General features: G+C 48.7%; 1 long non-coding RNA gene across 1 annotated transcript in view; it reads right to left on the reverse strand.

Moving 5' to 3' along the window:
• LOC141271329 (uncharacterized) overlaps nt 1-25,856 on the reverse strand; it is a 51,728-nt gene extending 25,872 nt beyond the window's left edge. The window contains exons 1-2 of the long non-coding RNA XR_012321896.1: nt 25,767-25,856; nt 25,611-25,679 (exon numbers count right to left, since the gene is read on the reverse strand). This is a non-coding gene — a long non-coding RNA (uncharacterized lncRNA). The remainder of the gene's footprint in view (nt 1-25,610; nt 25,680-25,766) is intronic.
• Between the last annotated feature and the right edge of the window lie 821 nt (nt 25,857-26,677).

Below are 26,677 nucleotides of genomic sequence, written 5' to 3' on the forward strand. Positions count from 1 at the left end.
ACATTTAGCGCTCCAGGACATAATTTCATTGGTAGACCAATCCAGTACAGGATTATGCAATTTTAACCAGGACAACCCCAATATTACTGGAGAAGGCAAATTATTCAATACTACCAAATCCAAATTCTCTTGATGAACACCATTAATAGTGAGGGGAAACTCACAGACCTTGTGAGTAACATTCTTCAAGGGAGAGCCATCAACAGAAACCACAGCAATAGGGGATGACAAAGGTTTAGGTTTTAATGTAAGTTTTTCCAAGAATCCCCCATCAATCACATTCAGAGTAGAACCACAATCCACAAATACCCGAAATTCAATTAATTCTTCCTGAGCAGCGGTAGTAGCAGATAGGAATACACCCTTTGTATTTAAACAGGCAATACGTGCATAACAGACCATTTTTTTTTCTTTGTTCATACGAAGCACACAGTTCTTAATAAAATGACCAGAATTTCCGCAATAGAAGCACAAACCTTCAGAAAGCCTGCGGTCTTTTTCCTGAGAGCGGGGTGTCATCACCCCAATCTCCATCGGCTCTCCTTTGTCAGCACAGACCCTCTCAAGACTCGGAGCTGACATAGCAGAGGATTTGTTCTCATTAACCCTTGCACGTAGTCTCCTGTCCACCCGTATAGCTAATTGCATAGCCTCCTGCAAGTTTCCAGGTGTGGGATAAGCAATCAGCAAATCTTTAACCCTTTCAACTAGCCCCGCAAGAAACAAACTTTTCAAAGCTGAATCATTCCACCCCACCTGGGCAGACCACCGACGGAAGTGAGAACAATACTTTTCCACATTACCTGATCCCTGCCTCAAACGTCTCAATTCAGACTCAGCAGATGAAACACGATCAGGATCATTGTACAACAAACCCAAAGCAGAAAAAAAACTATACACTGATCTAAAGCACGGATCACTAGGTTGGAGAGAAAAAGCCCATCCCTGAGGATCCTTGCGCAAAAGTGACATTACGAACCCTATGCGCTGTGATTCATCACCAGAGGATCCGGGTCTCAAACGAAAATACAATAAACAAGCATTTTTAAAAGAAAAAAAATCTTGTTGTTCACCAAAAAATAGATCAGGCAGACGTACCTTTGGCTCTACCAAATGTGCTCCAGAACAGCTACTCACGTGTTGTTGGAGCTCGGCCACCTCCAGAGAGAGTCCCTGCAAGCGTTGAGCCAAATCTTGAACCGAGACCATGATGGAAACTGGAGGTCTTTCCTTAGAGAAATTTTTTTTTTTTTTGGCTGGACTTACTGTTATGATCTGCTACAAGCACTAAGGAAAGACAGGAGATCTGTCCCTACAATAGAACTAAACTGGATCCCTACGATGTAACGGGGAACCTGATCCTGCGATCAGACCCGCTAAAGTCCTCGGCTAGTCTGTACGAAGACCTATAGATGCAAGGGAGGGATCCCTACAAGAACTAGGGACTGGGATAACGTTTCCTAGCAGAAATTGTAGCAGTCAAAGACAAACACACACCAAAGAACATAGAGGTCCGAAGACCTAGCACAACTAACAGAGAACGGTAACAGAGCACCAAGCTAGCTCAAGAGTAGTAAATACAATGAAGTCCAGCAAGGCAAGGCCAGGAGGGCGGAGCCGGATTAAATAGGCAAAAATGGTGATGTGACCAGCAAACTAGAAAAAACCTAACAGGAGAGTTCTAACACAAACATCCTGTCCTGTGTCTTCATTCTCTCCGAGCTCGTAATCCAAAGGATAGAAGACCCAAAATTCAGTGACGACAATTTCATGAAAACTACACCCACTGTGCATCTAAAGACGCTGCTGAACTGAGTGCTTTTGGTGCTTCAGTGTTGAGCCTAAACAAAAAGCATGTAATAAAGTGCAGAGTTATTTCTTTACTATAAAAAAAAACACATTAAAAATGCTGCTTCAAATCTGCACTAAAAATGCATCAAATAAAGTGGAAAAAACATGCTAAAAGAAGCAACAATGCAAAAATCAGAGAAGATTGCTATTGCGTAGTTTGGTGCGGACATCTACAGAAAACAAAAAACACAGTATTTCTGCAATATGTGAACCCGACTTTACAGACACCAAAAGCCATATATCATATAGTGAATCTTGCATAAAAAAAGAGAAATTGCTGGCTGCCACTAGTGATGAGCGAGCACTAAAAGTGCTCAGGTACTCATTGCTCGAGTCGAGCAAACTGGAATGCTCGAGTGCTCGGTCCGAGTAACGAGCCCAATGTAAGTCTATGGGAAACTCGAACATTTTTCCGGCGACTCCCCCTGGCGATCTGCAGTGGGCCTAAAAATTGACCAAATCAACAGAAACAGTGCTCAAATGACATGAGAACAGCATGGGGAAGCATTTCTGACTCCCAGGTCACTGCTCTCAACAATATTGTCAGAGTATTACGCCACTTTAACAGACTCACAATAAAACATATAAAAACTAAACCAAAATGGATTTTCCTGGGAAATATGTTAATTGCATCCTTTCTAGGGTAATGACTTGTATATAAGGCAAAATAAATAACCAAAAACAAAAATGCTCCTCAACACCTTGGACTATGTTCACACGTAGCGTTTTTGATGCGTTTTTGCAATTTTGCATTGCTGTCAACCAAGACAAATGCATTCACCGGGAAATGTCATTTTAACATTTTACAACCTTATCTGGCCATGTGGTGTGTGACACATCATCAGACACATGCATACAGTGCTGAAAAGACATGGGAACAGCATGGGGAAAACCCCTGGAAGCATTTCTGACTCTGAGGTCACTGCTTAAAAGTGTGCCCATCACAAGTGATCCTTGGCGCATGCGAAGATGCCTCCCGCCATGCACCTGTCATTGCAGACTTGCAACAATCAACGTCCACGTCCTTGTCCCAGCGCAGCGTTCAGTTGTCCCTACCCCATTCCTTGATTCCTTGGAATGCAAGCGCAAGTATGCAGCCAGACACTCACCCACCCACAGGCTGCAATACTATACTGCAAAATTTTTGACAGCTGCTTTGCACTTGAAATGTGGCCTTTTAGGCTCGTGGAGGCTGAAGCTGTCCACAACCTTAAGGCGGCGGCCGGATGTCCATACTCGGTCCCCAGCCACCACTATTTGTCCCAGTGTCGTCTCAGCCTTCCACAAGCACGGGTCTTACAACATTACCCGTGCCTTCCCCAGTGCACTTACTGGGAAGTACCGCCTAATCACAAACACATGGACAAGTGAATGTGGCCAGGAACGGTACGGATCCAGTCCACAGCTTTTTGTGAGAGTTGTATTTCACCACAGCCATATTTTTTAGCTCAGTGAAAGGACTGACTTGGGAAACCGTATCTACTCCAGCTGTCATTTCTCCCAGAAAGTCCTCTAATGCAGCTTGGTGTATAAGCAATGGCAGTCCGTCCAACATCAGCTCGCACTTGTCGGTGGTGCTTCGACACACAAACATCTTTTTCTTCGCCCTTTAATTTCATGACTACAGAGTTGGGCAATGGTCTGATCTGCAATGCAGTTTCAGAAATAACATGCAATTAAGCACGTCCAATCCACATAAAAAAAATGCAGCCATAGAGTGTCCAGGAACCTTCCCACACACTTTTCTTAGCCAGGACTGCTTCTCGGCAGGGTTGGACGATCCCACCAGAGAATCCTCGGGTGGGCCCTGGCTTCTCCATCAGGAGAGTTCATGATAGCGCAAACTTTGCAGCAGCTATGGGGCTATTGAGCGGGGGAGAAAGGTGAGCTCTCAGAATCAAATCCTCTGGTGGGCCCAATGTTTTTCAGTTTGAAACTGCTACTCAGTGGGAGTTGTATTTCACCACAGCCATATTCTTTAGCTCGGTGAAAGGACTGGCATAGAGGAAAACGTATCTACTCCTGCTGTCATTTCTCCGTCACCAGATTCTGCCCATTGTAACACACGACCATGCTTGGCTGTATGTTAAGCGGTGAGAACCACAGATCAGGCTGCTGTGTTACAGCTTTCAGCAACTCTGCAGTTGTGGGCGGTTTGTCACCTAAGCATTAACCATGTTATCTTCAGCACAGCCTGTTGCCGCTTGGCCAAGGCAGTGCTGCAGTGCTTCCAGCTTGTGACTGATGTGGTCGTTTTGGAGATGGAGGCTGAACTGGAGGAGGAGGTGCAGGAGCTGAACAATGTGATTACATTGAGGTTACATTGGAGAGTCTGGTTTTGATACTAAACAAATATCCTACTGTGTTTTTATTTTTTTTTATTTATTATTTTTTACGGCAAGGAAGCTTATTCGCCATGCAATGCTCCTCTGGGAAATTTAATATGCAAATTGCCTCATCAGAGAAAAAGAGGTGGTGCCAGAGCTGGTGTGTCACTCTCCATAAGGAGAAACGTTACCCCCTAGACCTCAGTCCAGAGCCTCTCACCTAGCCAAATCAGTTCTCATACTTTGCACTGACGAGGGCCAAGAGCCCGAAACACTGTGTCTGCAAATTGAGATTCTGATTTGCCTTTTATCCTAAGTCATATTGCACGACTCGTTAAAGGATTGATTGTGACTTGTAGGATTGCTGCTTCCAATAGGTGGCGCTGTAGAGTACAAGACCTCTTTTTCTCTGAAGAGGCAATTTGCATATTAAATTTCCCATAGGAGCATTGCATAGCGAATAAGCCTTCTTACATTGACGTGCCAGAGCTGTTGTGTCACTCTCCATAAGGAGAAACGTTACCCCTTAGTCCTCAGTCCAGAGCCTCTCACCTAGCCAAATCAGTTCTCATACTTTGCACTGATGAGGGCCAACAGCCTGAAACACTGTGTCTGCAAATTGAGATTCTGATTTGGCTTTTATCCTAAGTCATATTGCATGACTTGTTAAAGGGTTGATTGAGACTTGTAGGATTGCTGCTTCCAATAGGTGTCGCTATAGAGTACAAGACCTCTTTTTCTCTGAAGAGGCAATTTGCATATTATTTTTTACGTTATTTTTTAAGACAAATGCATTCACCGGGAAATGTCATTTTAGCATTATATAACCTTATCTGGCCATGTGGTGTGTGACACATCATCAGACACATCCTGTTTAATTTATGATGGAGGGGCTCTGAAAGTCACAAAACATATTTATATGGGATCATCAGATGGCCCTTACTATTTTTAAAAAGCCAGAAGTCTGCCCTCACTATTGTTAGAGAGCCATCAGCCGGCTATGCTTTGTTGTTACCATTATTAACTAGTGGGTCTCCTATACTGTTATTGCATATACAGTGACTGCAAATGACGCACCCCTGGGCCTTCGTCGCGCGGCATCGCGCGCACGGGAGCTTACCCGGAGCCGGATCTGTTGAGGGTTGTAGTCTCGTGGCGGTGACCCGGTCCGTGCCCAGGGAGTCAAACTGAGCGGCGATGTATTAGCGGTAGATGTTGGACGACTACGCCACCCGTTGAATGCAGCGAAGGAGCTGCCGCTGCAGGGCAGACTGCTGAGGCCGGTGGTAGGATTGTGCAGCGTGATAGTATCACCCCCAACGGGAGGGGTATGGCCTCAGGGCAGCTGACGTGGATGATGGGGGTAGCAGGAATCACTCAGAGACGATGCGGTGTAATTCAGGGTCTTTACTGGTGATAAAGATAGACCCTCCCGGAGTACTGGCTAGCGATCGGGGCCTGGTCAGTCCTTGAGCAGATGGGATCTCCCCTGGCCAGGCGGAGTTGTAGGCCTCCCAAACTGACTGTACTCTTCTGGCTACCTTGCTAGAGGCGGGTATAAGTAGCCCACGTCCCTGAGTGTACCGTGTGGTGCTCACCCGTATGGCCGGTGACTCGGGGCCTTCTAGTGGCGTCCGTTCCACGACGGCGGTGCTGGTCCCACGCGTGTGACCGTGCCTTCGGGTTTCTTGGCCAGAGGACCTGAAATCCCCTGCCGGGCGGTTTCTGCTGCTGGGTAAAGATTAGTCCCCACAGCCTCGGACTCCGGGTCCGGTGATAGCTTCTCAGTCAGGGCGAGCTCTGCAGCTGCCAGCCCCTGACTCCTTATAGCACTGCTCCCACAGAGCTCCTGATGTTCTTTTCCTAGATCTGCTTCTCTTCTCTGTCTCTACTTCTTCTCTACTCACTAACCCTGCCTCAGCCCTAGGTTTATATAGGGGAAGTTCTTCCCCTCCCAGGACTGGGCAGGAGGTGTGGCATGCACAGGATCCCTGACCAAGAGACCTCCCACCTGCTCTCAGACATAACATTGCTGTTACTGTGGAAACCAGACCCCTGGGGTGCCACATTCCCCCCTAGTGAAATTTAGTACTCCGGGACTAAACATATTTTTAGAAAAACATAACAAGGTATAAACAATAATAATACAATAAGAAAAACACAATAAGATGGTTACGGCGTGTCCGCAACCGGGTGCAGTTTTGAAGAAAAGCAAGGTGTCCATTTCACCAAAACAGGGAGACGTAACCAGGTAGGGGTCTGTCCTGCCCCGAGTCCTTAACAGTCTTTAGTCCATTCCTGGGTTACGCTCCAACCAATTGTACAAGGATTCCCGGTAAATCCACCAAGGACTCCTAAAAATAACTAGAAACCCATAATTATTTACAAGTAACAGACAGGTGACCACAAATAAAACAATTTAAACACTTCAAATCCTCCAACGTGCGGGTAACTGGCCTCTAGTGGCCCTAGCGGACCTACGGAGTTGACTGTCTGGCCCTGAACTACAGGGTGTAGGAGCTGTCAAGGGTAAACTGGGCAGCTGTCTACGGGCTCTTTGGCTCACTAGGGGTATGGCAGGCTCACTATGAGCAGAGGGTTGATCCTCCTGTTCTGCTTGTGTGGAGTCTGCTGCCTCCCGGACCGGCTGCTCTTCCAGCTCTACCTGTTGCTCCGTAGGCACTTGGGATGCTGGTTGGAGGAACGTGAGGATGGGTACCACAACTGCACCATTGACTTGAGTCCAGGATCGAGGGAAGTCTCCGAGCACAGTACTAACCATATCTTCCCTTTCCTCTACGGGTCGAGGGTCTTCTTGCTCTCCTTCTGGATTCCGTAGCTGTTCGGGACACTTCTTCAGGTGATCCCGGGATACAATGGCTGTGGTTTCCCCTCCGTCTTTACTGATGGTACAAACCTTTGGGTTGTCGTGGCTTGAGGGCAGTACGGTGTACGGGTCCTTCTCCCACTGGTCGTCCAACTTGTGGAGCCGTCTCTTCCTCTTCAAGACCTGCTCTCTGGGTACCAGGGGAACAGCGGGAGCATACTGGTTGTAATTTTTCTCTTGTCTTTCCCTAGCGAGACAGAGACTTCGCTCCACGCTCTCCTGTACTTTCCGGTACTGCTGCTGCCTCTCTGTGTCCCAGTCTGCTTCCGGTGAAGTGTCCTCGGGTGTCAGGACTCCCATCTCCAGGTCAACAGGTAGCTTACCAGGCCTAGCCCTCATTAGGTAAGCCGGGGTACAGTTGGTGGAACCTACAGGGATGTAGTTATATAGGTCCACCAGGTCGGGCAGCTTCTCAGGCCACAGACTGCGTTCTTCCAGGGGCAACGTTTTCAGAAGATCCATTACCACCTGGTTCATTTTCTCACAAAGTCCATTAGTTTGCGGATGATAGGGTGTCGTCCTTATCTTCCGGCAGCCATACAGATTGCAGAATTCCTGGAAGACCTCCGCTTCAAAGGCAGGTCCCTGGTCCGTCAGCACTTGGTCCGGGTACCCGTGTGGACGGCAGAAGTGCTGCTGGAAGGCTCTAGCTGCTGTTTGAGCTGTTAAGTCCTTAACGGGGACGACAACCAAGAACCGGGAGTAATGATCCACAATGGTTAACGCGTAGACGTAGCCACTTCTGCTTGGGGTCAGTTTTACGTGATCCAAGGCTACCAGTTCCAACGGCTGCTTGGTGACGATGGACTGAAGGGGGGTCTTCTGGCTGGCACGGTCCTTCCTTCTTAGGTTGCACGGGCCACAGTCTCTGCACCACCTCTCGATGGTTCCCCTCATGCCTACCCAGTGGAACAGCCCGCGCAGCAGGAACTCCAGCTTCTTCCATCCGAAGTGTCCAGCCCCGTCGTGGTATGCCTCCATCACCATGGCTGCGTCTCTTCGTGGCACCACTACTTGCCAGATTAGTTCATGCGTCCGGGAGTTAACCATTCTGCGGCACAACTTCCCCTTGTAAAGGAACAGTCGACTCTTCTCAGCCCACAGTTGTTTAGCTTCCTCCGGAGCGTCTGGGTCAAGGCGAGCCTCTGGCCGAGTCAGCATCTCCTTCACCAGTCGGACGGCAGGGTCACTGTCTTGCGTTTCCTCCCAGTTGTAGTGAGGCAAGGGGTTAAACGTAGCAGCTTGCTTACTCCTTACCCGATGGGAATACTGGATAGTACCATGACGGTGGAACGCGGGGAGTTTGACTTCTTCCAATCCCTCTGGATCTTCTCCTACGTCCGGTAGGTTTGGCATCCTGGACAGGGCGTCCGCGTTGGTATTGGAGCGTCCTGCCCGGTATTTAATTGTGAACTCGTAGTTGGACAGACGGGCCATCCATCTCTGCTCTAGGGCACCGAGTCTTGCCATGTCCAGGTGTGTCAACGGGTTGTTATCCGTGTACACGGTGAACCGGGAAGAAGCGAGGTAGTGCTTAAAGCGTTCGGTGACTGCCCACACCACTGCCAGGAACTCTAGCTTAAATGAGCTGTAATTCTCAGGGTTTCTTTCAGTGGTTCGCAGTTTTCGACTGGCGTAAGCGATTACTCGTTCTTTCCCCTGCTGGATCTGGGACAGTACGGCTCCTAGCCCGATGTTACTTGCGTCGGTGTAGAGGATAAAGGGCTGGCTGTAATCAGGGTACGCCAGGATTTCATCCCCCGTGAGGGCCATCTTCAGCTGGCGGAAGGACTCTTCTTCTAACTTCTCCCATTTGAAGGGCGGCTTCTGGTTCTTGGCCTTCCGGGACTGGCCTATCAGGAGGTCCTGCATAGGAGCTGCCTTTTTGGTGAAACCGGGGATGAATCTGCGGTAATAGCCTACCAACCCGAGGAACTGCCGCACTTCCTTTACACTGGAGGGACTTGGCCATTCCTTAATTGCGGTGATCTTATCAGGGTCGGGAGCCACTCCGTCAGCGCTCACCACGTGTCCCAGGTACTGCACCTTTGGTTTTAGGAAGTGACACTTGGAGGGTTTTACCTTTAGGCCGTAGTTTGCCAGAGCTTCGAACACTTCCGCCAGGTGTTTCAGGTGGTCCTCATAAGTCTTGGAATATACGATGACATCGTCCAGGTACAACAGGACCGTCTCGAAGTTTCTGTGGCCCAGACAGCACTCCATTAATCGTTGAAAGGTTCCTGGTGCGTTACAGAGTCCGAACGGCATGCAGGTAAACTCGCTAAGTCCCATCGGGGTGGTGAATGCGGTCTTCTCCCGGTCCGCCTCTGCTACAGGAACCTGCCAGTACCCGCTAGTGAGATCCAAGGTAGAGAAGAAGTTAGCAGATCTTAAAGCAGCCAAAGACTCCTCTATCCTTGGTAAGGGGTACGCATCCTTGTGTGTGATACGGTTGATTTTCCGGTAATCTACACACATCCTCATGGTGTTGTCTATCTTTTTGACTAAGACTAGTGGAGCTGCCCAGGGGCTACAGCTATCCCTGATCACCCCAGCCTCCTTCATGTCTCTAAGCATCCCCTTGGCGTGTTGGTAGTGTGCAGGGGGTACGGGTCGATACCTCTCTTTTATGGGAAGATGGTCTCCCGTGGGGATGTGGTGTTCTACCCCCTTGACTCGCCCGAAGTCTAACGGGTGTTTACTAAACACTCTCTCGTACTCTTGAACCACCCGATAGACTCCCTGTCTCTGGTGTGAGGGAGTGGAGTCAGTACCCAAATGTAGTTGCTGACACCAGTCCTCCATTGTTTCCTTAGAGCCGTTACTTTCCTCTGGGGAAGATGGAGGCAAGGGTTCTACGGACTGTATGGAATTTTGATTGATGGTATACAATTTGGCTAGCGTGGCATACCGGGGCAGGTACACTTCCCTCTTCCCGATATTTATTATGCGAACGGGCACCCTCCCATGGCGTACATTGACCACCCCCCGTGCTGTCAAAATGGTGGGCCTACTGTCTGAGTAAACTGGTTCTACCATTGCCTGGTAATCTCTACCTCTCAGACCAATAGCTGCCCGGCACCAAATCATCATTTCACTTTTTGGGGGCATGGCAATAGGAAAAGGGTCACACATTCTTACGCTACCAATCTCACCACCGGAGAGTTCTATCTGTTGCCGTCGCATCAGTGCCCGGATCTCTTTCTGGAGCACTCGCTGCTGGCCGGAGCTGGCGTTCTTGGCAACCTGCTGTAAAAGGAAAATCACCTCTGCAAGACAATTTTCAATTACATTAGTTCCTAGAGTTATCTTTGGGTGACTCTCGTGCTTGTCAATGTCTACAATGATCAGTCCCTGTGCCGCCAATTCGACTCTACCGATTTTAATGGTCACCTCTTTAAATCCAATCTGTGGCACGGGCTGACCATTGCTGGCGATGATACTCAAGTCGTCGTCAGGGTAGCGGGTGATATCTGAGTCATTCCAGTACTGCTTGAAGAGCACGTACGGGATAGTGGTAACCTGTGACCCGGTGTCCAGTAGGGCACTCATGGGGATGCCATCCAGTACCACAGGCAAGACTGGACGTCCTCCCACATATTTGTCGCGCCAGTTCGATGGGCCTGATGATCTTTTTCCTGGGGTTTGGCCCTCTACCCCAGGTTGTGCCAGTTTAAAGGACAGTACCTTGCCATATGTCCGGGTTGATTGCAGCGGCGGCAGATGGGTTGTCCGTCCTCATTGTATCGGTCGCTGGGTCTTCCTCTGGCCGGTGGGGTCCTCCTTGATCGACGCCACGGTATGTCCTCCGGTCCGGATGCCAGCTGGATCTTCCCTGGAGTGGAAACCTGTAAAGACTGCACAGTTCGGGTTAGCGCGGCAACGCTTTTAGCTAGATCTTGGACCTGATGGTGCAGGTCTGGAGCCGGGTCATTGTTCAAAGCCTGCGCATCAGCTCCCACAGGCCCTGCCGACAAGGGTGCCGCCTCCTGGTGGTAAGTGGTAGTGGGGCGTCTGTGGGTCACAACGCCACCTGGTGCCGGTTCTCGGAGCACCCGGATGGCTCTGTCCTTGAACTGTGCAAATCCCAGATGAGGGTCCTGTAAGGCCATTGCCCGCAACTGGGTTCGGTGGGCATTGCAATATAAACCCTCTATAAATTGTTCAGTCAACAGCCTGTCCACGCCGTCAGGGTCGGTCTGCTTAATGGCTCTCAGGGCCTCTTGTAGGTTCAGGGCATAGTCCCTTATACTCTCGTGTGCTCGCTGCTTGCACCCGTAGAATCTAAGCTTGATCTCGGCTGAGGTGCGGGTATCAAAGGTGTCCCTCAGCCGGGTTAGTATCCCTGCAACAGTCCTTCCCCCAGGTGGCCAGGACTTTACCTCCCTTTGGGCTGCCCCGGTTAATTGGGCCACCAGGATGCTCACTTTTTGCTCTTCTGTGAGGGGATACACCTGGAAGAGGCTATCCAGCTTTTCTCTAAAGTCATGCAGGGTATGTGACTCCCCTGAGTACTGGGGTAGCCAGGCCGCTCCCGGGATATAGGGCATGGTGAAAGGCATGACTGCAGCAGCGGTGGCGCTGGCGGGGGTTGAGGCAGTGAAGCTCTCCTCCGGATCCGACATCTTCCTCCCCCCTAGTGGACCGTGGCCTACCTTGCGATGATCCTCTTCCGTAGGCCGCGGCTCCGCAGTGGATCGTCAGGGTTGAGGACCTTCCGTCGCGCTCCTGTGACGTCGGCGTCTGCTGGGCTCCTTCTAGGACCTTACGCAACGTCCGGACGTGAGGCGGGGCTTCAGTTCTCGCGCACGTTCGGAGTCCACGCCCCTCTTTTTCCCGCGCGGCGTCTTCAAGATGGCGTCCAACGGCGGGAAAACTCCACGGATGGCGGGAAGAAGGCAGAAGATGGCGCCGGATGGCGGGAAAACTTCGCGGATGGCGGGAAGAAGGCAGAAGATGGCACCGGATGGCGGGAATCTTCACCACTGGTAAGTTTGAACAGTCTTTTTCAGGCACGCAGTACCCGGTGGTTGCGGGCACGAGATCCTGCCGACTACGCCAAAAGTTGACGCACCCCTGGGCCTTCGTCGCGCGGCATCGCGCGCACGGGAGCTTACCCGGAGCCGGATCTGTTGAGGGTTGTAGTCTCGTGGCGGTGACCCGGTCCGTGCCCAGGGAGTCAAACTGAGCGGCGATGTATTAGCGGTAGATGTTGGACGACTACACCACCCGTTGAATGCAGCGAAGGAGCTGCCGCTGCAGGGCAGACCGCTGAGGCCGGTGGTAGGATTGTGCAGCGTGATAGTATCACCCCCAACGGGAGGGGTATGGCCTCAGGGCAGCCGACGTGGATGATGGGGGTAGCAGGAATCACTCAGAGACGATGCGGTGTAATTCAGGGTCTTTACTGGTGATAAAGATAGACCCTCCCGGAGTACTGGCTAGCGATCGGGGCCTGGTCAGTCCTTGAGCAGATGGGATCTCCCCTGGCCAGGCGGAGTTGTAGGCCTCCCAAACTGACTGTACTCTTCTGGCTACCTTGCTAGAGGCGGGTATAAGTAGCCCACGTCCCTGAGTGTACCGTGTGGTGCTCACCCGTATGGCCGGTGACTCGGGGCCTTCTAGTGGCGTCCGCTCCACGACGGCGGTGCTGGTCCCACGCATGTGACCGTGCCTTCGGGTTTCTTGGCCAGAGGACCTGAAATCCCCTGCCGGGCGGTTTCTGCTACTGGGTAAAGATTAGTCCCCACAGCCTCGGACTCCGGGTCCGGTGATAGCTTCTCAGTCAGGGCGAGCTCTGCAGCTGCCAGCCCCTGACTCCTTATAGCACTGCTCCCACAGAGCTCCTGATGTTCTTTTCCTAGATCTGCTTCTCTTCTCTGTCTCTACTTCTGCTCTACTCACTAACCCTGCCTCAGCCCTAGGTTTATATAGGGGAAGTTCTTCCCCTCCCAGGACTGGGCAGGAGGTGTGGCATGCACAGGATCCCTGACCAAGAGACCTCCCACCTGCTCTCAGACATAACATTGCTGTTACTGTGGAAACCAGACCCCTGGGGTGCCACACAAAGACTGCCAAAAATTTGGACGCAACCCAATACCCCTTTGAAGAGACATAGAGGAGGGTCTCAGTAAAAAAATGTTCCAATTATAAAGTAGCAGGTCTACTATAGAGGAAATGCCCATGCTGTGACTGCAAGGGCTGCCAAAATTTGGGAAAAACCCCATTAACAATTTAAAGACACACAGAGCTGGGCCACAGTAATGACATGTTCCCATTAGAAAGGAGAGGGTCTGCTAAACAGTTAAAGGGTATGCAGTGAGTCCAACGGCTGCCAACATTTAGGAAAAACCCCACTAACAATTTAAAGACACATAGAGCTGGGCCACAGTAATGAAATATTCCCATTAGAAAGGAGCGGGTCTCCCATACTGATGACGTATGCAGTGACTGCAATGGCTGTCAAAAATTTGGAGGAACTCCAATGCACTTTGCAAAAGACTTAGAGGTCGGAGGGCCTCCTGCAAAAAATGCTTCCATTATTAGGAAGTGGGTCTCCCTTACTGTTTGCTTATGCAGTGAATGCAACGGCTACCAAAAATTTGGAGGAACTCCAATGCACTTTGCAAAATACGTAGAGGTCGGAGGGCCTCCTGAAAAAAATACTCCCATTATTAGGAAGTGTGTTTCAAATACTGTTTGCATTTGCAGTGAAGCAACGGCTGCCAAAAATTTGGAGGAACTCCAATGCCCCTTACAAGAGATGTAAGGAGGGCGTCCTGAAAAAAATGTTCCCATTATTAGGAAGTGGGTCTCCCGTACTGTTTGCCTATGCAGTGAAGCAACAGCTGCCAAAAATTTGGAGGAACTCCAATGCCCCTTGCAAGAGACATAGATATGTTGATATGGTACATATGGTGGTGACATGGTGGTGGAGGATGAGGATGCAGAGAAGGAGGAGGACAAGAGCAAACAGACAAAATCAGGAAGCGTATACCCATGTCTGGGTGTGAAGACAGGGGTGCATGAGAATAGAGTTGGACCTCCCCAAAAAATACACTGTATTTTAGTTTCTTACGCTGCTATGATTCGGTGGTGTTGAGTAGTCTGTAGAGATGAGCGGTGTTCGACTAGAACTGTTCGCCAATCTCAAATTCGAGCTGTTTTGGGCGGTGTTCGAGTTGTTCGACGAACCCGAACGATTTGCAAAAAATTCGGCTGTTCGAGGTTATGTTCGATAACTGTTCGTGCACCAAAAGCGTGTCCTGCATGTCTGGAGCTATTTAGAGCACCAATCATGCAAGGATTGTCTGCCACTCACTGTAATGCCACAGCCATGGTGGTTGTGGCATTACAGTGATTGCCCAAATCGATGGGAACAGTGCCAACAGTGAAACACGAAAAGCCGGCAATTCAGCAGCAGCATACACCGGTACCCGACAATTTAGAACCGAAAGAATAGAGCTTCACACATAGATTAGATAGATATAAACATGTCAGCCACATATATACGAAGTACAGTGAAAGTGCTGCTTACTGTACTTGTCATTTAGCGTAAAGGATTTATCAAAAAAAATAATAGTGTTTTCATGCACCGTCTCTTTAAAAAAGCCGGCCGGCAATTCAGCATCTGTACCCAACAATTTAGAATAGAAGGAATAGAGAATCACACATAGATTAGATAGATAGAAACATGTCAGTCACATATATATGAAGTACAGTGACAGTGTTGCTTACTGTACTTGTCATTTAGTGTAAAGGATTTATTAAAAAAAATAATAGTGTTTTCATGCACCGTCTCTTTAAGAAAGCCGGCCGGCAATTCAGCATCTGTACCCGACAATTTATAACAGACAGAATAGAGCTTCACACATAGATTAGATAGATAGAAACATGTCAGTCACATATATATGAAGTACAGTGATAGTGTTGGTTACTGTACTTGTCATTTAGTATTAAAATAAAGGATTTATTATTAAAAAAATTGGCGTGGGGTTCCCCTTAATTTTAGTCTCTAGCGGAGGTTAAGCAGACAGCTGGGGCAGATGTTTGAAGCCTGGGAAGGGGGTAATACCCACGGAGCTTCCCAGGCTACTAATATCAGCCCCCAGCTGAATACATAGCCTTTACTAGCTATTAAAATGGGGGACCCCCCCAAAAAAATGACGTGGGGTCCCCCCTAATTTAATAGCTAGCAAAGGCTAGGCAGACAGCTGGGGGCTGATATTAATAGCCCAGGAAGGGAGCCATGAATATTGGCCCCCTCCCAGGCTAGAAACACCAGCCGTCAGCCGCCCCAGAAATGGCGCATTCATAGGATGCGCCAATTCTGGCACTTAACCTCGCTCTTCCACGCTGCCCTGGTGCGGTGGCAGGGGGTAATAGGGCTGGGGTTGATGTCAGCTTATAATGCCAGCTGACATCAAGCCCAGGTTAGTAATGGAGAGGCGTCTATAAGACACCCCCATTACTAACCCCATAGTTAAAGTTAAAAAAAACACAAACACCCAGAATAAAGTCCTTTAATTGAAATAAACACACAATTCTTTATTGTTCTAAATTAAACCATACTTACCATCACGCCCATTCCAGCTGAAGCCAACAATCTCCTTTAATAAAAATAAAATAATAAAGCAACATCATCCTTACCTTTCCATGGTTCCCACGACAGCTTCAGCTCTGCTACATCGAGATGACAGGCTGGACCGCAGCAGAACGCCGCCATCCAGCCTGTCATCCCGCAGACACTGAGAAGAGCAGGCATGCTTGCGCTCCACATTGTCTCTCTGTGACGGCATAAAGATGAGCCGAGGTCATGTCCAATGAACTCGGCTCACCTCATGCACGTCACTTACAGCGTGGGAGAATTCTCACGCTGAAGCGCTGAGTGCAGGAGAATTTTCCCACGCTGTCAGTGACGTGCATGAGGTGAGCCGAGTTCATTGGACATGACCTCGGCTCATCTGGATGCCGTCACAGCGAGACACTGAGGAGCGCAAGCATGCCTGCTCTTCTCAGTGTCTGCGGGATGACAGGCTGGATGGCAGTGTTCTGCTGCGGTCCAGCCCGTCATCTCGATGTAGCAGAGCTGAAGCTGTCGTGGGAACCATGGAAAGGTAAGGATGAGGTTGGTTTATTATTTTTCTTTTATTTCAGGAGATCGTTGGCTTCAGCTGGAATGGGTGTGATGGTAAGTATGGTTTAATTTAGAACAATAAAGAATTGTGTGTTTATTTCAATTAAAGGACTTTATTCTGGGTGTTGTGTTTTTTTTAAATACTTTACTAGAAATTCATGGCGGTCATGTCTAATACTGGCGTGACCCCATGAATTTTGGGCTTGGGGCCAGCTGATAATACCAAGCTGGCCCTAACCCCTTTATTACCCAGTGAGCCACCGCACCAGGGCCCTGGATGAGTTGGGTACAGCGCCAGAAGATGGCGCTTCTATGAACGCGCCATTTTCCGGGGTGGCTGCGGACTGCAATTTGCAGCGGGGGGGGCCCAGAAAGCTTGGGCCTCCCTGCGCTGCAGATTCCAGCCCCCAGCTGCCTAGTTGTACCTGGCTGGACACAAAAATAGGGCGAAGCCCCACGTATTTTTTTTTTAATTATTTCATGAAATTCATGAAATAATTAAGAAAAAAAGGCCTTCCCTATATTGTTGTGTCCGGCCAGGTACAAATAGTCAGCTGGTGGTTGGGGGCAGCCCGTTCCTGCCTGCTGTACCTGGCTGGACACAAATATAGTGCGAAGCCCCACTTCAATTTTTTTTAATTATATCAGGAAATTCATGAAATAATTAAAAAAAAATTGACGTGGGGCTTCGCACTATATTTGTGTCCAGTCAGGTGCAGCAGGCAGGAAAGGGCTGCCCCCAACCACCAGCTGCCTATTTGTACCTGGCCGGACAAAACAATATAGGGAAGCCCTTTTTTTCTTAATTATTTCATGAAATAATTTAAAGAAAATTGACGTGGGGCTTCGCCCTGTTTTTGTGTCCAGCCAGGTACAACTATGCAGCTGGGGGCTGGAATCCGCAGCGCAGGGAGGCCCAAGCTTTCTGGGCCACCCCCACTGCAAATTGCAGTCCGCAGCCACCCCGGAAAATGGCGCGTTCATAGAAGCGCCATCTTCTGGCGCTGTACCCAACTCATCCAGGGCCCTGATGCGGTGGCTCACTGGGTAATAAAGGGGTTAGGGCCAGCTTGGCATTATCAGCTGGCCCTAAGCCCAAAATTCATGGGGTCACGCCAATATTAGACATGACCACCATGAATTTCTAGTAAAGTATTTAAAAAAAAGACAACACCCAGAAAAAAGTCCTTAAATTGAAATAAACACACAATTCTTTATTGTTCTAAATTAAACCATACTTACCGTCACGCCCATTCCAGCTGAAGCCAACGATCTCCTGAAATAAAAGAAAAATAATAAAGCAACATCATCCTTACCTTTCCATGGTTCCCATGACAGCTTCAGCTCTGCTACATCGAGATGACAGGCTGGACCGCAGCAGAACGCTGCCATCCAGCCTGTCATCCCGCAGACACTGAGAAGCGCAGGCTTGCTTGCGCTCCACAGTGTCTCTCTGTGAGGGCATCCAGATGAGCCAAGTTAATGTCCAATGAACTCGGCTCACCTCATGCACGTCACTGACAGCGTGGGAAAATTCTCCTGCACTCAGCGTTTCAGCGTCGGAGAATTCTCACACTGAAGCGCTGAGTGCAGGAGAATTCTCCCACGCTGTCAGTGACGTGCAGGAGGTGAGCTGAGTTCATTGGACATGAGCTCACCTTATGCACGTCACTGACAGCGTGGGAAAATTCTCCTGCACTCAGCGCTTCAGCGTGGGAGAATTCTCACGCTGAAGCGCTGAGTGCAGGAGAATTCTCCCACGCTGTCAGTGACGTGCAGGAGGTGAGCTGAGTTCATTGGACACGAGCTCACCTTATGCACGTCACTGACAGCGTGGGAGAATTCTCCTGCACTCAGCGCTTCAGCGTGAGAATTTTCCCACGCTGTCAGTGACGTGCATGAGGTGCGCCGAGTTCATTGGACATGAACTCGTCTCATCTTTATGCCGTCACAGCCAGACACTGCAGAGCGCAAGCAAGCCTGCGCTTCTCAGTGTCTGCGGGATGACAGGCTGGATGGCAGCGTTCTGCTGCGGTCCAGCCTGTCATCTCGATGTAGCAGAGCTGAAGCTGTCGTGGGAACCATGGAAAGGTAAGGATGATGTTGCTTTATTATTTTTCTTTTATTGCAGGAGATCGTTGGCTTCAGCTGGAATGGGCGTGATGGTAAGTATGGTTTAATTTAGAACAATAAACGATTGTGTCTTTATTTCAATTAAAGGACTTTATTCTGGGTGTTTGTGTTTTCTTTTAACTTTGACTATGGGGTTAGTAATGGGGGTGTCTTATAGACGCCTCTCCATTACTAACCTGGGCTTGATGTCAGCTGGCATTATAAGCTGACATCAACCCCAGCCCTATTACCCCCTGCCACCGCTACAGGGCAGCGTGGAAGAGCGAGGCTAAGTGCCAGAATTGGCGCATTCTATGAATGCGCCATTTCTGGGGTGGCTGACGGCTGGTGTTTCTAGCCTGGGAGGGGGCCAATATTCATGGCTCCCTTCCTGGGCTATTAATATCAGCCCCCAGCTGTCTGCCTAGCCTTTGCTACCTATTAAATTAGGGGGGACCCCACGTCATTTTTTTGGGGGGGTCCCCCATTTTAATAGCTAGTAAAGGCTATGTATTCAGCTGGGGGCTCATATTAGTAGCCTGGGAAGCTCCGTGGGTATTACCCCCTTCCCAGGCTTCAAACATCTGCCCCAGCCGTCTGCTTAACCTCCGCTAGAGACTAAAATTAAGGGGAACCCCACGCCAATTTTTTTTAATAATAAATCCTTTATTTTAATACTAAATGACAAGTACAGTAACCAACACTATCACTGTACTTCATATATATGTGACTGACATGTTTCTATCTATCTAATCTATGTGTGAAGCTCTATTCTGTCTGTTATAAATTGTCGGGTACAGATGCTGAATTGCCGGCCGGCTTTTTTAAAGAGACAGTGCATGAAAACACTATTATATTTTTTAATAAATCCTTTACACTAAATGACAAGTACAGTAAGCAACACTGTCACTGTACTTCATATATATGTGATTGACATGTTTCTATCTATCTAATCTATGTGTGATGCTCTATTCCTTCTTGTCTAAATTGTCGGGTACCGGTGTATGCCGCTGCTGAATTGCCGGCCGGCTTTTTTAAAGAAAGCGTCTTCTGAGCAGTTTGTCAGCTTTTGGACACCTTTGAAAGTATTTTCTATGTGTTTCTATGTGTTTTTGTTTGCCTGCCATTGGTTTTAACGGTGTTCGACGGTGTTCTAAGGTGTTCGACGAACAGTTCGACGAACAGTTCCTCGAACATCCCGGTGTTCGACGAACCGAACCGAACCCGAACACTACGGGGGTGGCTCAACACTAGTAGTCTGTCCCAATCCAGCCCTTGTTCATTTTTATAAGAGTCACCCTTTCAGTATTTTCAGTTGACAGGCGGATGCGCCTATCTGTTATAATTCCACCGGCGGCACTAAAAACCCGCTCTGACAAAACACTAGCGGCAGGGCAGGCCAGGACCTCCAAGGCGTAGAGAGCTAGTTCATGCCACATGTCCAACTTGGATACCCAATAATTATAAGGCATAGAGGAATCATGTAGGATGTTGTTACGGTCGGCAAGGTACTCCCTCACCATCTTCCCAAACTTTGCTCTCCTTGTGAGAGTACCCCGCACCTCAGGGCCTGTGCGATGGGAGGGGCTGAGAAAACTGTCCCAGAACTTTGACAGTGTTCCCCTGCCTCTACTGGATTGCATTTGTGGCTCTCGCCGCTACTCCTTGGTTGTCCAGCGAACTGTGACCTCTGCCGCCAGCGTTTTCGGATGGGAATTTTTTTAATAATTCCACAACAAAGGCCTTCTCATAATGCACCATTTTATTAGGCCTGTCCTGCAGAGGAATAAGAGACATAAAGTTCTCCCTGTAGCGTGGGTCTAGAAGCGTCACCAACCAGTAATGACTGTTACCCAAAATTTGAATAACGCGAGGGTCACAGGAAAGGCAGCATAACATAAACTCAGCCATGTGTGCCAGACTGCAAAGAGGCAAGACTTCCGTGTCTTCACCAAGAGGACCACTGACCATGCTCTCCCCCCTCTTCCTCCTCCTCCTCCCTTTCCTCAGGCGATCCACGCTGAACAGACGATATGACAGTTGTGCAGGTAGCACCGTCTATAGTGCAGGAAACTAGCCCCTGTTCTTCCTCCTCCTCCTCCTCTTCCTCATTATCACCCAATCCACGTTGGGATGAGATGAGGCTGGGCTGTGTGTAATCACCCTGTATGGTTCCTTGCTCCATCTCATCGTGCTCCGCCTGCAATGCATCCTCTTTGATTGAGAGCAGGGAGCGTTTCAGAAGACAGAGAAGCGGGATGGTGATGCTAATTATGGTGTCATCTCCACTCACCATCTTGGTGGAGTCCTCAAAGTTTTGGAGGATGGTACAGATGTCTGACATCCATGTCCACTCCTGAGGTCTTATGTGTGGAGTCTGACCTTGTTGATGCTGGTAGTCAACAACTGCCCTATTCTGCTCACAAATCTTTCACAATATCTGCAATGTAGAGTTCCAATGCATTGGGACATTACACACCAGTCGGTGAGCCGGAAGCTGCAAATGTTGCTGAAGCACGGCAAGGGCGGCGGAGACTGTAGCTGACTTTCTAAATGGGCACACAGGTGGCGTACTTTGACAAGCAGATCCGGCAGATCTGGGTAGGTTTTGAGAAACTGCTGAACCACGAGGTTAAGCACATGGGCCAGGCATGGTACGTGTGTGAGCTCGCTTCACCTCAGAGCCGCCACCAGGTTCCGGCCATTGTCACACATGACTATGCCTGGCTGTAGATTCAGTGGTGTCAGCCACAGATCAGCCTGCTCTTTCAGAGCTGTCCACAACTCTTTAGCATTGTGTGGTTTGTCACCTAAGCATATTAGCTTCAGCACAGCCTGTTGCCACTTGGTTGAGGCAGTGCTACAGTGCTTCCAGCTTGTGACTGATGTGGTCATTTCGGAGATGGAGGCTGAAGAGGAGGAGGATGAAGTGCAGGAGCTGTAGAATGTTGGGGCAACCCTGATTGACCTAGGGCTTGGAATCCTCTGCGTCGGGAGGATGTGTTCTGTCCCAAGGTCCGACTGGGTCCCGGCTTCCACTATGTTAACCCAGTGTGCCATCAGCGTGATGTACCGTCCCTGCCCACAAGCACTTGTCCACATGTCCATAGTTAGGTAGACTTTCCCAGTAATTGCGTTGTTAAGGGCAAATCTAATGTTGTGGGATACGTGCTCGTGTAATGCGGGGATAGAACACCGGGAGAAATAGTGGCGGCTGGGGACAGCCCCTGCCATTAGGTTCCGGAAAGCTTCCGCCTAAATGAGTCTAAAAGGCAACATTTTGAGCGCAAGCATTCGCAAAATGTGTGAATTTAGTATTGTGGCCTGTGGGGCATTAACTGTGTATTTGCACTTGTGTTCCAAGGACTGGGGTAAGGACAACTGATCGCTGCGCTGGGACAAGGATGTGGACGAGCTTGCTGATGGTGCTAGTTGAGAGTGTTCAATGACAGGTGCAGGGCGGGAGGCATCTTGGCATGCGCCATGGACAGGGGATTGGCGTGCACGCACAACAGCGGAAGAAGCAGTGGTGTTACCTGCAGACACTGTTTCTGGACCCTGGGGTTCTGCCCACTTAGTCGGGTGCTTTGCTGCCATGTGCCTGATCATGCTGGTGCTGGTCAGGCTGCTAGTTTTGCTACCCCTGCTGATGCTGGCATGGCAGGTGGTGCAAATGGCCTTTTTGCGGTTATAGATAGAGTCTTTAAAAAAACAACCAGAGTCGGGAAGACCTAACAGTTGTACTGGCAACTTCTGTCGTGTTGATGTTATGGGGAACGGTTGCCCACCTTCTGTCTGTGGCCACCACACTGCTTGTTCTTGCCTGTTGTGGTGCTATGCCTCCCTCCCCCTGTGTGCTGCTGTCCTCGCTCCGCATGTCACCTTGCCAGGTTGGGTCAGTGACTTCATCGTCCACCACCTCATCTTCCACTTCCGCACCCTGGTCCTCCTCCAGACTTTCTGGCAATTGTGTCTCATCATCATCCACCTCTTGTGACAGTTTCCCACCATCGCCTTCTTGTGACCGTGGCTGCTCAAATATTAAGGCATTGCTACATGTGATCTCCTCTTGCCTCGCTTCAAGTGGACCAGGCGAGAGGTCCGAATCTATAAATGGAAAAGTGCACAGCTCTTCGGAGTGTCCAAGTGTGGGATCAGTTGTCTCTGGGCACTCAGCATGGTTGGAGGATGGAGGATCAGGATGAGGAGTATGCAGTCCAGACTCACGGCTACTGAGACTTGACCGTATGGAAGACAGGGTGCTGGTGGGTGTTTGTTGTGGCACAATTTCAGCTTCCCCACGGCCTAGGCCTCGTCTTCTGCATGCACCATCACAATCACGTCTACTTCCCCATCCTTTGCCACTCACCTTGCCCATTTTAAATGGAGGACAATATTTTCCATGTTCACTACAAATAGCTGGATTTGAACCGCAGTGATATGTGATATGTGTGACGGAAAACCACAGTTTTTTTCACAGCAACCTCGTGTCAATAATTTCACTGCAACAAAATTTAAATGGAGGCCAGAAATGGCAGAATTTGGAGAGCACTTATAAGTTATACGTGTGACGGAAAACCACAGTTTTAAATAACTGGCCTGTAGGTTACTATTCTACACAGCGACCTCATGTCAATAACTTCACTGACACACTGCATCAAAATTTAAATGGAGGCCAGAAATGGATGAATTTGGAGCGCACTTATATGTGATACGTGTGACGGAAAACCACAGTTTTAAATATCTGGCCTGTAGATTATTATTTTAGACAGCGACCTCATGTCAATAACTTCACTGACACACTGCAACAAAATTTAAATGGAGGCCAGAAATGGCTGATTTTGGAGCGCACTTATATGTGATATGTGTGATGGAAAACTACAGTTTTAAATAGCTGGCCTGTAGTTTACTATTTTTCATAGCGACCTGGTGTCAATAACTTCACTGACACAATGCAACAAAATTTAAATGGAGACCAATATTTTCCACATTCACTGCAGTCTGCCACATACACTGCCTGCCTGCCTAGCACTGATTATATGCAGCTGGATTAGTCCTCAGAAGGACTGTTAGTTCAGATGGATATAGATATATGTTGTGTAATACCTATACTAACAGGACGTTCAATGGACTCTCTTGTGCTATATCTTGTACTGCAGTCTGCAAAATACACTGCCAACCTGCCTAGCATGGATTATATGCAGCTGGAATAGTCCTCAGAAGAACTGTTAGTTCAGATGGATATAGATATATGTTGTGGAATACTTATACTAACTATAAACAAGCAAATCTCTCCCTGACGCAGCAGCACCTCTCCCTACTCTGCCTGATTCCGGGGTAGACTGTGACGAGCATGGCGGCGCCCGGTCTTATATACATCTGATGATGCTTTGTGGCCTGCCAATCACCGTAATGCCCACAACCAACATGGCTGCGGCATTACAGTGCATGGTAGGAAATCCATTCATGTTCATTGGCTCTCTAAAGAGCGCCAAACATGCAGGGAGGAGACCCGAGCTCCCGCCCGAGCAACCCGGAAATACTCGTCAAGCGCCGAGCATCTTGAGCAGTGAGATGCTCGGACGAGTTCCGAGCAGTGGCGAGCACGTTTGCTCATCACTAACTGCCACAACTATGAATGAATGAATCTATAAATATGCAAATTGCATCTTCAGCGAGAAAGAGGACTAGAACTCTATAGCAACACCTGTTGGAAGCAGCAATTTTACAAGTCACTATATACTCTTTAATGCGCCTTGCGATGTGATTTAGCATACCTCCCAACTTTTGAAGAACAGAAAGAGGGACACATGTGCTTAGCGTGTCGCAGAAAATTTTGGCCACACCTCAATCCACGCCCATTTACCATTTCTTTCTCCCCTGGCAGAAGGAGATGGCAGAGGGGCACTGATAATGAGGGACATTCAGCAGACACCCAAGACTGCAGGGCACAGACCCAAATCCAGAACTGTCTGCTGTATCCAGGATGGTTGGGACTAAAGATGAGCGTATTGATTCATGGGACTCCAATCCAGCGTCCGATCAGTGGTACCTGGCGGCTGGATAGGAGGCCGAGAATCTCTAGCCCCGGCGTCGCTTTTGATCACCCAGGGCAGCGCGATGTCATCTGTTCGTCCATACAGTACAGGCCCCATACATAGATCCATACAATACGGGCCCCATATATAGCTCCATACAGCACGGGCCCCATATATAGCTCCATACAGCACGGGCCCCATATATTGCTATTCCTATTTTACCTAGCTCCGCACTACTAGATGCGTTATGTAAAATAGGAGGCAGGTCAGTGAACGATCAGTGACCTGACATAAGAGCATACGGATGAATATGGAAGCAGAGCGCCTCCTACAGGCCGCCCGCAAGCACGGGCAAATCATTATCTCCAAACTGAAAGCAAAGATTACACAAGAACCACAGGACGGATTTCATCAACCAAGGTATCATTTTAATCAGTGTAATGTCGCCCACCTGACAGTGCCTGTAGTTTACTGAGCACAATCCTGCTGACAGGTGCGCTTTAAAGAGAATCAGATCATACTATGCTGACACTCTAAGCAAACTGGAATCAGAGTTTTTTTACAGTGTCATTAGCATAACTGACCAAATTGTAGATGAGAGAATCTACAGTCATGTGACCCTGGTCTATGGCCCATTTATTCCTACAAAGAGGTATGTGAGAGCCATATCATATTTACATTTTCTCAATTTTTGCTGTTGATACCAAGGATCATCGGAATTTGGAAAATATTGGACAAGTCTTGAAAAAAAATTCTTTTGAGCCTAAAGAGGAAGTGTCAGGAGGACCATACAGACAGTATTGTGTTATCATTGTGCTGCTGTTTGGTTGCTATGCAACAAGGTTTTCCCCTTTTTTAGAAGTTTGTCTTTCCTCTCTCCCTGTAGCTCTGATGTCAGTAACTCTCCCTTCTTCTTCCTCATTCTGTATGTCCACCATGTTAAGAAGTAAAGAAAAACCGCCACACTACTGGAAAGGTGCACGAGTAGGGTCCAAAACCAGATATTTTTTGAGAATAACCTCGGCACTCAAAACCATCAATTTATCAATTTTTGAAAAAATTTATTGCAGTCACAAAACAAACGTTTCGGCCTAAACATATGGCCTTCATCAGTGTAGTCTACAAAACGAAAAAAAACATAATCAAAATTAAAAATAAAGTAAATAAAGTATATTACATTACAAAATTGGTGTCATACGTAAATATCTCATATTCATTTCAGAGAGACTACCTTTATATTGGTTATAAAAGAGACGTACCAGACTGCTCAAGATCGAGTATGTAGGGGGAGAACGGGCGATGTGCCTCTAGGAATGTACATCAGTAACCTATGGATATATGTGAAATGGCCCAATTAGATAAAGGTGGTGATCAAACGGTCAAGAGACAGAGGGATTGTGCTGGACAGCATATACCTGTGTTTCGATGTGCTGGGGTCCTGACTAGCGTTGAGCGAGTATGTTCTATTAACCCTTTCGCCGAGTATGCTCGGGCCGAGCTCCGAGTATTTATAGCTGCTCGGTGATAAGGTTAAATTGCTCCCGTGTGCATGATTTGCAACTGTTTGACAGTTTTATTACATGTGAGGAATGTCTATTTCTTACACATTCCTCACATGTAATAAAGCTGGCAAACAGTTGCAAATCATGCACATGGGAGCGATTTAACCTTATAACCGAGCAGCTATAAATACTCGGAGCTCGGCCCGAGCATACTTGGACAGAACATACTCGCTCAACCCTAATCCTGAAGCTAGAACGCGGTATCCACTGCTTGATCGATGTGGTCCCAGTGTGTGTCATCCCTCTGCACTGTTTAAGTGCATAAGAGGGTGGGACTAGTGAACCTGTGGGCCAATGATGTGTAATCACTATGGTGGGGGTGGTGCTCTAACATGAATGGTGGTATCTCATTGGTGGGGCCGGGGTGAGCTGTCCTGCAGTGTAGTGCGATACGCATAGGTCCTTCCGGCCGTGACGTCACCGGATGTGACGTACGGCACTTGCATACCAGGAAGTCCTCAGAGCTCTGGGCGTGCGTTCCATTGTCCCGGAAGTGCACGCCGTGTGCGTTCCACAGGCCTAAAAGGAGGTAGATCTATATCATGTGATAGCCTGCGTTCCAAGGTCCCGGAAGTGCGCGCTCTGTGGCCAAAGGTGTGCACTCCAAGGGCTGTGAGATGAATATTCTATGTGATGGCCAAGTGATAAATCCATGACAGCATGGGAATGGGGGGCCTGAACATCGAGTGTTTGCCATGCTGTCATGTGCATGACAGAGCGGCAAACACTGTCTATGATCAGCGGTAAGATTAATACCACCGGTC

The sequence above is a fragment of the Phyllobates terribilis genome, unplaced genomic scaffold, assembly GCF_046119375.1.
Source record: "Phyllobates terribilis strain yellow unplaced genomic scaffold, ASM4611937v1 Scaffold_5__5_contigs__length_657084704, whole genome shotgun sequence".
Taxonomy (NCBI): Eukaryota; Metazoa; Chordata; class Amphibia; order Anura; family Dendrobatidae; genus Phyllobates; species Phyllobates terribilis.